This window comes from Falco peregrinus, chromosome 3 (assembly GCF_023634155.1).
Source record: "Falco peregrinus isolate bFalPer1 chromosome 3, bFalPer1.pri, whole genome shotgun sequence".
NCBI classification, from domain to species: Eukaryota; Metazoa; Chordata; class Aves; order Falconiformes; family Falconidae; genus Falco; species Falco peregrinus.
This window is the reverse complement of record NC_073723.1, coordinates 112,008,511-112,021,505: the sequence shown is the minus strand read 5'-3', so window position 1 is coordinate 112,021,505 and position 12,995 is coordinate 112,008,511. Positions and strand designations below refer to the sequence as shown.

Genomic DNA, 12,995 nt, shown 5'->3' with positions numbered 1-12,995 from the left:
CATCATTAGTGTGTGCTAACAGGAGCCCGGTTTGCAGTGCCTGTCCCCAGACGTGTAGCTGACAACCCGCTGCCTCTCTTCATGGTCGGGGAGAGGAAGAATTGATTTGTGGACTGCCTCTGGTAGCTCAGCCTGTTTGGAGAATGATGTGTTCCGTAATGAGGGCAGATCAAAGATACCCTGGAAATAGGTGTGCTGGAACGTGTGTGTTGCTGTCTGTCTGCGCATCGTTAGTCACCCCCAGGCGGTGGGTCTCGGTCGGAGCGGTGGTCCTCCTCCGTGTCCCGCCTTGGGTGCACTGATTACTCACCACCCGCTTTCAGCCACCTGTAGTTTACTGATTCATACGAGGAGGGGGGTAGGCTGATGTTCTCCATCCTTCACTCGTAGTGTAAAGGAGTGATGCCGTTGAGTTGGTACTGAGTTAAGTGACAGAGGAGATTTCCTTACTGCGTGTAAACGGAGGAGAAGATGGACTTGGCGCAACCTCTGATGCACGGCTGAAGGGGCCAAAAGCCCTTTGTGGTTCCAACCGGTCTGTCTCAGGTGGGTGCAGCCAGTGAAGTAAAAGCTAATCCAGCTGTGAAGATAGTTTTTCTCCTAGTATTTAAATTCAATTTACTTCCAGATCTTTAAATCTGGAAAATTTGCCTTGCAGCACATCCATGCGGATCTTACATTTTAGGCAAGGTGGCCGTGGTGGATTCAGGGTCTGCTTTAGCCTGTACTTGTTGTAATTCCATGTCTTGACCTGTCCATCCTCCACCCCACGTCCCACGGCAGCGTCACCCCCTGCCACCGATGGGACCCTCGGCTGCCGCGGGAGGGCCAGCCTTGTCCCACACGTTCCTCCGTCTGACGCCAGCGTGGGTGTTCAGCCCAGTGCCTGGTGCCGGGTATGAGGAGCTGTTGCTGTATGTTTTTCGGTGTTATACCTTGCAGGGTCGCCATCCCAGGGTCACTGTGGTCATTCAGCTACTGCTGTGCCCTGGCCAGCCCCCGCTCCCCTCCTCCCCTGGTCTGGAGAGAAAAAGCCATCTTAAATATTTTAAATCCTTATCCGTACCAGCTGTGACCGTCTGTGCCATGAAGAGAATCTAAATTCAGCTGGTTCCTCGTGCGCAGATGCTCGGTGCTGCTGAGGCTCTGCCGTCCCTCCTCGCCGTGCCGTGGTGCAGCTCTCGGCGTGCTTTGCTGCGCTGCTGCCGATGCGCTGGGGGCATGGGAAGGAGCAGTCCCAAGGCAGGGAGGAGACGGGGCTGGGCATGGGGGTAGCCGGGGGGGCAGCTTAAACATCTGCTTCTGGAAATGCAGCAGGGCTTAGGAGGGGAGAGAAAACTGTCATAGTGGGGGAGAGAGCTGAGCTGGGGCCGTGCAGAAGGTAGATTCTATTGCCTAGCATTGCTGCAACGTAATATTTAAATCACTAAGTAATGGGGCTGGAAAACAACATTCCATTCACTACCACTTGAGTCCTCTAGGACTGGAGCTGGTGGTATCATGTTGGGTACAGGCTGGTTCAACACAGCGGCATGGGCTCGGTTCTGATTTCATTCTCGCTCTTTCTTGCTTTGCTCTCCTTTCGTACTGGAAAATGCTCATTGTTCGGAGTTAGGTTGGATATTGTGGTTGAAAGGTCAGAAATGCTTTCAATATTTGCAACCCTGCAATAGCAAGACGACTCAAAAAAAAATATCATGTGTATAAGTAGGAGAGCATAACCTCGTGTTTAAAGGGTGCAGGAGTGAGATTCTCAACATGTCTGTTGTTCATTTAATTGCTTATAAATTAGTGCTGACTTTTTTGTTTTCATTACGGTGTGGAGGTCAGCAGGAGAGAATGGTCATACCAGTGGAGAGGTCCAAGTTGGATGTTGTATATCAGCAGCTCGGCACTGTGCTTCAGGGAGATAAATGCATATATGCATGCTGTGCACACGCACATATATGCATCTATATGCTGTGCTGCCGTTCAGTGAGAGCTGGGCAGGCTGGAGAGCTGGGCACAGAGGAACCTTGTGAAGTTCAACCAAAGCAAGCGTGAGGTCCTTCTGCTGGGGAGGGACAGCTGAGCTGCTGGAGGCAGCTCTGTGGGGAAGGACCTGGGAGTGCTGGTGAGCAGGAGGTTGCCCATGGGCCAGCAGTGTGCCCGGGTGGCCAAGACGGCCAGTGGCACCCTGGGGTGCATGAGGAGGAGCATGGCCAGCAGGGTGAGGGAGGTGGTCCTCCCCCTCTGCTCTGCCCTGGTGAGGCTACATCAGGAGTGCTGGGTCCAGGTCTGGGCTCCCCTGTTCAAGAGGGACAGGGAACCACTAGAGAGGGTCCGGCGGAGGCTACGGGGATGAGGAGGGGACTGGAGCATCTCCCTGAGGAGGAAAGGCTGCGAGAGCTGGGCTGTTCAGCCTGGAGAAGAGAAGGCTGAGAGAGGATCTTGACCAGTGTCTACAAATCTCTTGAGGGCGAGCACCAAGAGGACGGGGCCGGGCTCTTTTCAGTGGTGCAGCCAGGGGCAGCAGGCACAAACTGCAGCACAGGAGGCTCCGTCTGGATGTGAGGAAAAACTTCTGTACTGTGAGGGTGATGGAGCGCTGGGATGGGCTGCCCAGAGAGGTTCAAAACCTGGCTGGACATGAGACTGCAACCTGCTGTAGGAGAACCTGCTTCAGCAGGGGCTTGGGCTGGATGATCTCCAGGGGGCCCTTCCAGCCCTGCCCGTGTGGTGATTCTGTGTGTATATAGCAGCTGAGAAACAAGAGAGATGCCTTTCTTTAAGCCAGAGGGGAGGCAAGACTGATTAAAAGAGAAAACGCAAAAGGAAGCCAAGGTCTGGAGGCAGATCCCTGCGGGCAGTAAATACTGCAAATGGAGCTCATACCCAGAGAACACCAACATTCCAGTTTCTTCGATTCCTTCACTCACAAAATGCCCTTGCACCCCTGAGCAGGTGGTCCGGGATGGAGCGGTTCAGATGCAGAGTCCTGTTGAATGCTGAAGAAAAGAAGATGGCAATTTTGTGTCACTTAAAACATGATGTATATTCATGAGTGGGGGGTGTGCGTGTAAAAGCTCTGCAAGCTTTAATTAGAGTTCATGAGAGATAAATGAAAAGTATCTTCATAAATGCAGAAGAAGCAATTAGGGGAGACCAGAGTGTATCTGCTATCACAGCAGTTTATCAGCATTGCAGATTTTCAGTTAATAAGAAAAGAAAACCCCAATTGTGCAGCCAACAAATGAAACAAAATCCCGGTGAGCTTCACTCTGCGCTTGGGAAGCATCTTCTGCACGAGTCGAGGATGTGAAGACTCGGGAAAATGTGTTTTATTCCCTCCGAATGCTCGGTGTGCTTTCTCCTGCCTGAAGAGCCTCTTGCTCCATTTCTAGTTCACAAACAAGCAAAACCCCCTGCTAAGCCCCTGCGCAAGCTGCGCCAGAGCTGTGCCGCTGGAGTAACCCACCGGGAAGGCCGAGAGCTCCATCATGGAGCAGTTAGTTCTCCTGAGTCAGCTGCAAACCTTCCTTCCAACCTGGGAGCTCAGAGGTCAGCAAAGTCGAGCCCGGCTGGGAGGTGTGAGCCAGCCAAACTTACGTTTGTATTTTTGTCTCGGAAAGGCTAATAAATACTTGATGGCTCTCCGAGATAGAGCAAGTGTTTGTGTCCTTTCCCCATGTATCAACAGTTGCTTCAAGGGCTTGCTTGATAAAAATTAAGCTATTTCTCTGAATTCACGCCTGGGATGCTGGACAGGGAGCTCATTTTGCAAGCAGAAGCTGTCTGGTTTTTGAAAGCAAATTCAAACGGAAGAGCCGGTTTCTGAAAGAGAATGCTGGTCTGCTATTCCTGCTGAAAAGAGGCAAAAATATTCGAAACAGCCATGCGAGTTAACCCTGGCAGCAGATCTTGTCCAGATGTTGTAATCCTTTATACTTTAACTCCTTCTAGGCTGTAGGCTAAGCTGCTTTCCAGTGAAAGCATCCGTGTTAAATAGGCTCTGTCTGGTTTCGTTTGCACAGAGCTTTGGCAAACTGCAGATTTGCTCTGGACTCAAATTTTCCGAGCAAGGAGATGGATTCACTGGTTGCAAGACCTTGTCATCACTTAAGATCTGCTCTCCCTATCGGGCAAAGGTGTCTTTTATCCATTGTGTAAATTTAAGGATGTGATTTAATTCCCATTTTCCTCATTTATCTGTGAGTTGGGAGTAATATTTGCCTACTTCACAGTGATCGTGTGAGGCTCTTCATCTATTAATTTGTAAAAGCTCTGAGATCCTTAGGATGCAAATTGCTTTAAAAGATGCTGTTAATAATAAATATCAAGTAATGCACCTTGGTACCTCTTAGCAATAATTGGTGCTATCATTTCTGCCCAACTCTTCCCTGAATTAAAAGGCTTTGAGTGGGACTGGAACCACGAATGGGATTGGGACCAATTAACATGTAATCATATGTCAGTTTTTATATCCTTGACTCTCCTGTCATGGGACTCTCGGGAAAATCTCCATGGATTTTGTTGGTGCGATGTCAGAATCCAGCCCCAGACCTGTTTGTGTGATAATTGCTGGATAGCTTGTCTTCTTCTGGTAACTTGGTCGCTTAGTGATTAAGCTAAAAGCAAAACTACGCTAGTTTAAGATTAACACAGATGGAATTAGCCACTCCTTCTGCGAGCTAAATGTTACATGAAAATTTTCATTATAAGGGAACTGCAATCTTTTTTTTTTTTTTCCTTTTGATATTTGAATTAACTATTTTGTTGACATGCTGATAGTTTTTGACCTGCTTTTTGTGCTTAACCTCCACTCTGGTGGTAGAGTCTGGCTCTTGTGGAAAAGCAATGATTTGCTGCTCACTCACCCAACTCAAACCTTCATTAGATTTCAAGCACGCAGCGCTTACTCTTCTGTAGAGTAAGTGGAGGCTCTGAATATCTGTCCCACATAATTTCTTTATGTGAGCTCTTTATTTATCTCATCTTTCAAGGATATGAATGCTATTTCTGTTGAAGGGGAAAGCATCGAAGCCTGGCATGACAGAGGGGATGGAGTCAGGAGGAAGGACCATGGGAACGAAAACCCAATTAATGCATAAGAAAGTTGGTGCCCAGTAAGGTGGGAATTGATGGCAAAGCATTTCCTCGTTAGCAGCAGCCCCGGCTCCCCCTCTCACCCATTGCGGAGTGTGAATCGTGCGCACGAAGCGCACTGTGAACATTGCTGGTGCCACATGGGGGAGATGTTGAAGAAGAGCTGGATCACTCCACTCCAGCACACCGGCTGCCCAGCGCAGAGCAGCCCGAGGTGCTTAGGAGCCTAATTCCTCGGAATTCCCCACCCCGCCATACCATAAGTATTTAAAGACCTTGTATTAGAAGTGTCTGTGGCAAGCCAGTGGAAAACTGTCCTTCTTGGCTTGAGAGCGCACGCAACGTCTCCCAGTTGCTGGAGGTGCTTTGGTAAGCGAGACCACGAAGTGATGGAGCAGGGCAGGACCTCGAGTGACACAGTCGGAGCGCTGCAGCCCTTCGTGCTGATGCTGTGCCTTGTCTGAGTGGCGTTGCATCCCTGCCGGCGTGCCTGGTGGGCTGTGGTTTGGGAGGGGGGATTCGGAGGGGTGAAGGGATGCTGGCCGGTCAGGGAGGTCAGCAGGATTTCTTGCTGCTGTCTCCTGATAGGCAAAAAGTAATGATAGGGGCACACGAGTGGCTTGTGATTTACTTAGGCCCACTGGCCATCTTCCTTGTTTCTTCTTAAAATAACGCTTTTCACATCACCTGTGAATTAGTGGTTAATGCTTATTTCTGCGTGAGAAATCTCCATAAAAATGGCTATAAGGAAAGAGAAGATATGTACCATGTGAAAACCAAAAAAGTAAGGTTTTCTTTTTGAAATACTTTTCCAGTACCCATTTTTTTCTGCAGTGGTTGAAAAAGCTATTTGCTCTAGGACTGTGATGTATTTTATAGTATTCTAGCAGCTGGGTTAACAGGTAGAAGCGAGTACATTTGTAAAGGGGGTGAGTTGTGAACGCAGGGCTGGGTAGCCTGGGGGAAGTCAAGATATTCTTATTTCTCAGCTTAAAAAGAGCGAGCTACAAATGTACTGCTCATCCCCCCAAAGCAGGGAGTGCTGCCCCCTTTGAAAAGTGCTTCAGCTGACTTAGGGGGGGCTGCGGCTCCTCTTTCAAGCGCGACCTTCCCTTGCTGGCCGCAGACTGCCGGAGGCTGGGAGAATACAGCAACTTTTTTCCTCTCTGTCTTTCTGCATAGAGGAATTCAAAATCACTGCATGATGTGTGCTCCAATTAATATTCCCCAATTGTTTCCATTTCCCTTCCAAATGATGTCAGTCTCCATTATTTTTTTTTGCATAATGGTAGTAAAAGCAGCGTCTGTTTTTCTGAAATATTTTATCTCTCATTTTTGTGTTCGCAGTAATCTCATTCTTTTTCTTTTTCTTTTTATCCATCTGGTTTTGACTTACATTGCAAAAGACCTAAAATTAAATAGAGAAAACTGTCTTAATCTATTGCTACTCAGTTTGTACATTATTAATAATGAAGGCAGTGTAATTAGGCTGCAGAATGCACAGTGAACACTACATTAAGATGTCCTTAACTAACATCTGTGACTGATGCTTGTCTTATATTGGCACAAGCCACCAAGATTTTACATGAAAACAGTATTTGTGTCTGGCATTGCTTTTGCAGAATACAGTGACTTCATTTTTCGCTAGCCGCCTGTTAAGAGAAAGCATGAAATCCATAGCGATGAATGCTCAGCTCTATTTAAGTCATATTTGAGGTGCAGATCCTGGGCTCAGCATCGTCGTTGCTTTGCCGGTAAGTTGTTTCTCTTGCACCCTCGGTCGTTGAGCTGATGTGGTGGGCAAAAGCTCCTCCCGAAGAGGTGCTGCTTCTCCTGCTGCTTGCAGTCCTCTTCCCTGTGGCAACCCCCCGCACCCCCCTTCCCCGTGCTCAAGTACAGCCGCCTGCCAGGAGGCCGGGAAGCATCGCGGTGCTGCTCTGCTCTTCCATCGCCCTGGGCTGGAGGTTTGACCCCCTGCCCGTGTGGCCCTGAGGGGTGACCTGTCACACGCCAGGTCTCTCCAAACAGAGGCATCAAAGGTGTCTCCGCTTTGACTTGTTCCCAAGACGGGAGATCTTGCCGTGAATGCACACATAGTGTTGCCAGGACATCGCTGCCCCAGAACCAGCCCTGCCCCAATGCCCCATCCCTCCCTCTGCACCTTTGGGCTGCAGGCAGGGGACTGGCAAGGGATATTTTGGAGCAGAGGGACATTTCCCAGGGCAGGTGCATCAGCCTCAGCATCTCGGGTAAGGACTGCTATTCCAAGGCAAACTGTTTCAGAGTCGGTCTGAACTATTTCAGATTAAATTCTTCAAAGGCAGGCCGAACTTGGGCCAAATTTTCCAAACTTTGGCGGCTTTGAATTTTCACAACATAATTCTTTCAGCATGCGAAGATGCATTTAAACAAATGGCATCTGGTCTAAAATGGGAGCTGAAGTGGTACTTGGAGATCCTTCCCGTGTGGTTAAAAATATAGAGGAAGCAGTTCCCGTGATTACAGACTTCTTTAAAACCCCCTATGAATAATGCACTTGAGCGTCTGTTAAAGAGCTGCAGCAGCAACACTATAACTCTCATGAATGTATGGAACTGAAAGCGTAATTATAATTTTTCCGCATGGCCAGCTGCCACTTCCACATCTGTGATACTGCTGGGGGTGAGCGGCACCGGGGGCTGTCAAAACAGGCACAACTCCCCGCTCGTAGAACCGTGAAAGGGTCTGAGTGGGAAGGGACCATACAGAGCATCCAGCTCCAGCCCCCCAGGGCTGGGGCACCCACAGCTGCTCTGGGCAGCCTGTGCCGGCGCCTCGCCGCCCTCACCGGGAGCAGTTTCTTCCCAAGATCCAACCTCAGTCTCCCCTCTTTCAGCTTAAAGCCGTTCCGGCCTTGCCCTGTCACCACGTGCCCTCGTACAAAGCCCCCTCCTGCTTTCTCGTAGCCCCTTTATGTACCGGGAGGTGCCCCAAGGCCCCCCCGGCGCCGTCTCTCCCCCAGGCTGAGCAGCCCCAGCCCCCTCAGCCTGGCTCCGCAGCAGGGGGGCTCCAGCCCCCGGTCACTGTGTGGCCGCCCCTGGCCCCGCTCCAGCAGCTCCGTGTCCTTCTCATACTGGGGACCCCTGAGCTGGAAGCGGCGCTACTGGGAGGTCTCAGCAGAGCGGGACAGAGGGGCAGAGCCCCCTCTCTCGCCTGCTGGCAGTGCAGCCCCTGGTAGGGCTGGCTTGCTGGGCTGCAAACTGCATTGCTGGCTCATGTCCGGCTTCTCATCCACCAGCACCCCCAGGTCCTTCTCCACAGGGCTGCTCTCGCCCCATTCCCCGCCCAGCCTGGATTCGTGCTTGGGATTGCCCCGACCCACGGACAGGACCTTGCTCTTGGCCTTGTTGGGCTTCAGGAGGGTCACACGGGCCCACCTCTCCAGCCTGTCAAGGTCCCTCTGGGTGACAACCTTCCACCCAGCGTGTTGACCACACCACTCAGCTTGGTGTCATCGCAAACTTGCTGATGGCTCCATCCCACTGTCCGTGTCGCTGCTAAAGGTGTTAAACAGTGCTGTTCCCAGTACTGATCCCTGAGGAATGCCGCTCGGCACTGGTCTGTGCCTGGATGTTGAACCGTTGGCCACATATCACTAACGCCTCCCGTTTCTCCCCCGTGTGACGTGCCTTTGCGTAGAGGCATCGGAGCTGGACCCCGATGTTGACATGCTGGCCAGAGGGGCTGGAACTCCTTTGTGCTGCTCTTCATGTGCTCTCCTGCTGCCCTGCCATCCCTCTCCAGGCTCTGGGCATCTCTTGCTGGCACTGGCATCAAACTGGTAGGAGTGGGATGGGTGGAGGTCCCTTCCCTCAGCAGCTTTAGTCAAGCACTCTCCACCCACTGGGCAAGCCCGTGGCCGTTGTGAATGTCACCCTCCCTGCCAAATCCAGCGTTATTAGCCGGCCCAAGTCTTCCTGTCCTGCCGTACTTACGCTGCTCATAGGATTGGTGATGACTGTGCACAAACAAGAAAATAAACCAGTCCTACAGCTGTGCTAATGTGTCAGCCCCGCTGAAACCACCAAAGTGCAATGTTTGCGGAAGGGGGGAGGGGAACTGATGGTGCAAGGGATTTTATTGTGGCACATTTGAGGGTAGAGCACACAATGGAGGGTGAATGAAGACCTTATAAAAATACTTGGCAGCAACTCCTCTAAATCTTTCAAGGTATGAGTTTCTTATTTTAGTTGATTTACTGGTCTGACAAAGAAGCAATCATCATTAATCAAAATAACTCACTCCTACTCTGTGTATGAAAGCTGAAGTTAGATGAAGGTCATGGAAAAGAGATGATAAACTAGCCTGGGGTGTTAAGTGGTTGGAGTTTATTAGGAAGCCCATTCTAGAGGGAAAACAGATTTTTGCCAATGAGGATTATTTTTAAAATGGCTTTTTTAAAAAGCAAGGTTTGTATCTACAGCAAATTCGCAGATGTGATGTCCTAAGTACGCGTGAAGGGATGATTTCCTGACTGCTTTTAGCAGCAAGAGGTACTGCATGGAAAAGCATTTGGTATGCTCCTGGAGGCAGGGAGGGAAGGGAAGATTTGGATAAGATACGCAGGAGTTGAGAAGCTATATGGGGCTGTGGATGCCAAACCACATTTCTGCCTCTGCTTTTAGTAGCAAGAGGTACTGTATTGAAAAGCATTTCATATTCTCCTGGAGGCAGGGAGGGAAGTAAAGATTTGGATAAGATATGCAGGAGTTGAGAAATGATACAGGTGTGTGGGTGCCAAACCACATTTTCTGGGTAAGCTTCAGGAGACTAAGCCTCTGACACTGCTGAGAAATTTCTCCCTTGTGCATAATTGAGATTTCTATCTCATGGCGAAGTCCATTTCTATTTAGGTAAGAGTCTTTCCTTGTCTTCTGGTGGTGCAGTGTGTCTGTGCTACGTTCCTCACCCGGCTCAGGTCAAGCTAGCCTCATAGCATCCCACCGAGGAGGACGTTGGTAGACACCTTATTCAGCAGTTTGCTGATGGCTGAGCCCCAAATGAGGCAAAGCTGAACAGGCAGAAGCCCAAGAAACCTTCAAAATGCTTATGCTAATGGCTTTTAACGAGTTCCATGTTTTGCCTTGAAGCTCGCTTCTATAGCTAAAATGTTATCTGCATTCTGCCTACAAGTAAGAGAGCGATATCTGAATTCAACCAAAAGCGATAGCCTGGAGCGGCGAGGACTGCCCGTGCCTGCAGGCAGCGTCTGATAATGTTTTGGTGCCAGAATTATCAATAGCTTTCTTGCCACTACCATTTATTGCTAAGAAACTAAGTTGAGAACTGGTATTTCACTTAGATAACATGATGTGTGACCTTAGCAATGACAAAGAGGCACGACGCTAAGTCCTTTACAAATTTGATTTAAGACTGAACGTTTTGCAGTGGAGGTTTATTTTCCATTCTGTGTTCATTTTGTCCCATGGACGCATCTGACAAGCCTGTACCTTTGCATTTAAAAGCTTCCCTGAGGTATTTGGAATTTCTAGAGAATATGCTTATACATTTTTTGTTTGCATAATCAGTAACACAAACACTCCTGGGGACTGCGGACATTCGTGGAAAGCAAACAGAAGATCGACTCCCAAATACTGCGGACCAGTCCGATATTATGAAAGTTGTAAGTCATAATATAAATAGCATACACCTATGTATACACATGAATTAAATTATATTTCCAAGAGATCTCATGTGGCAGCCCACTAAAATAATACATTACGTGCTCAGAGACAGCGTTCGACTGATACAATGAAAGGGGGATAATTAAAGGCTTCTCAAATCCCAAACGTGCCAGCAGCTGCGGGTCTGCTTGGGAAGCGGCTCTGGGACCCACATGTGTCCCTCCTGCAAGGATGGAAACCCATTACAGGACACTTGTGGAGAATAAACCTGGAGGGGGAAACAGCTCCTCTGCCCAGGATAAATATGTAGAAGTAATCCACTGGGAATTGTGCGGGGAAAAAAAGTGGTAGCAGGTGGCAGCACTTCTTTTCACCCTACAGAATACATATTTAGAGGCAAAATGGAGAGGAGGAGCTAATTAGTGGGATTACTGAGCTTCAAGAGGCAGGTGCTTGCATTCCAGCTAGGAAACTGCTGTTTTCTATTAGATGAAACGCAGGTGCTTTATATACAACAGTGGCTTTGGCCACGAAGTTTGGTTAATTACAGAAGCAGAGGATCAAAAGAGGTGAGGCTGGATGGTAGCTTGTTTCTCAGTGAACAAAGGACCCATAAGGCAGCACTAAAACTCAATCAAAACTGAATTTTCAGAGCAGAGTAATTAGGCGTCTCATTGTGGAAGTCATAAAGAGAAGGTGGCATGTCCTGTGCGGTCCTTGGAATGGTGGGGAACAGGGAGGCAGCGATAGCTTGCATCTGGATGGTGTTGCTTTGGGATGCAAGGAGCAAAATGGCATAAAGGTTTTGGCTGTGAATATGATAACAGAACTACGGCCACATAGTCCTCCTCAAAATACAGGGAAACGAACAGCTGAGAGCAGACCTGTGGGTTAGCGCCAGAGAAGAGGCTAAAATAGGAACCCTTCCGCTCGTCTGGATGTAGCTCTCACTTGATCTGAGCCGCGTGTGTCTTTTCCCGGCTGCAAACCAGATGGTCTTTATCGGCAGAGCGGTGGGAGCAGGAGACCCAGCACGCGCGGGGAGGGCACGGTGCCCACCTCCTGCAGGAGGGGCAGGTTTCACAGGGCTCACCGGCAGCCTGCCCGGGGTTGCGATCTGGAGCTACGCAGCGGTGGTTGGGAGGTCCGAGTCACAGCTTAAAGCCTTGAAGTCTTTGTGGCAGGGAAGAGGTGGCAAGGCAAGCAGGGGCTGCGCACAGCCGAGGGGAAATTTAGTGAAAATAAGGATCCTGGGTGCTTGGCGCGGCTCCGGCGGGTGGGCAGCATTCTGCTGTCTGGCGTGTGAAAGAAAACCCCGTGGTTCTGCGAGGATGCTCTTCAGCAGGCAACCTTCTGCCAAGGCAGCGATGCTCCTGGGACCTCATTAATTGCTGCGAATGCATCGATAGTGGGGTTTCTTGCCGTTTGGAAAACACGGTCAGTGGCAGCGAAGTAGGCATTGGTGGTCAGATGTGGTTGCAGTATAGAAACAGCAGTTTCCTGGCGTGTCACTGGATCAAAGCTGAAGTCAATAGGTTTGAAATGTGTTTTCATTTATATATATACATATATAGTATATAAATACTATAAATACTATATACATAAATACATATGGTAACCATTCGACCTCACATCTCCTATAATATATATATTATTTATATATATTCTATATTATATTATATAATATATATTTTTATATAGATAAATATCTATAGAAATATAATAATATATACAAATATTATATATATAGAAATATAAATATATATATAGATACATATATTATCTCCAACAATATATATAAATATGGTATTTATAGGAGATGTGAGGTCAAATGTTTACCGTATGTAGATACCACTGGTTTTGTAAAAACGCTGATTTTGGTAGTATTTGCGTACAAACACACCGATGTTAAAGGGCCCAGTCACACGTGCTGTTGCAGACGTTAGAGGCTGACAGACAGCTCATGCCGAAGGCAGGCTGTGCTGTGGGCTGTGCGCAGGCTGCAAGGAAGAGCCGGGCTGCTGAAGCGAAGGCAAACCTCTGAAGCTTTGGGTGACTCTAACATGGGTGGGCTCTCAGGCTCATTATCTTCATAAACCCACTCAGGTTATTAAAGGCGAAGAGAATGTGGGCACTGGAAAAAAAGCTGTGTGTGTCCAGCCCCTTGGCTTTCTGTGGTTGCTGAGTAGCATTTGCAACTGGGAGTAAACAGCAAAGTGCCTGAGCGAAAGAGCAGATTGATAAAAA

At 48.9% G+C, this 12,995-nt stretch overlaps 1 protein-coding gene across 1 annotated transcript in view; it reads left to right on the top strand.

Annotated features, from left to right (window-relative positions):
* The window catches only part of KAZN (kazrin, periplakin interacting protein), a 226,534-nt gene that overhangs the window by 62,219 nt on the left and 151,320 nt on the right, over positions 1-12,995 (top strand). The gene's annotated exons all lie outside the window — the stretch shown is intronic.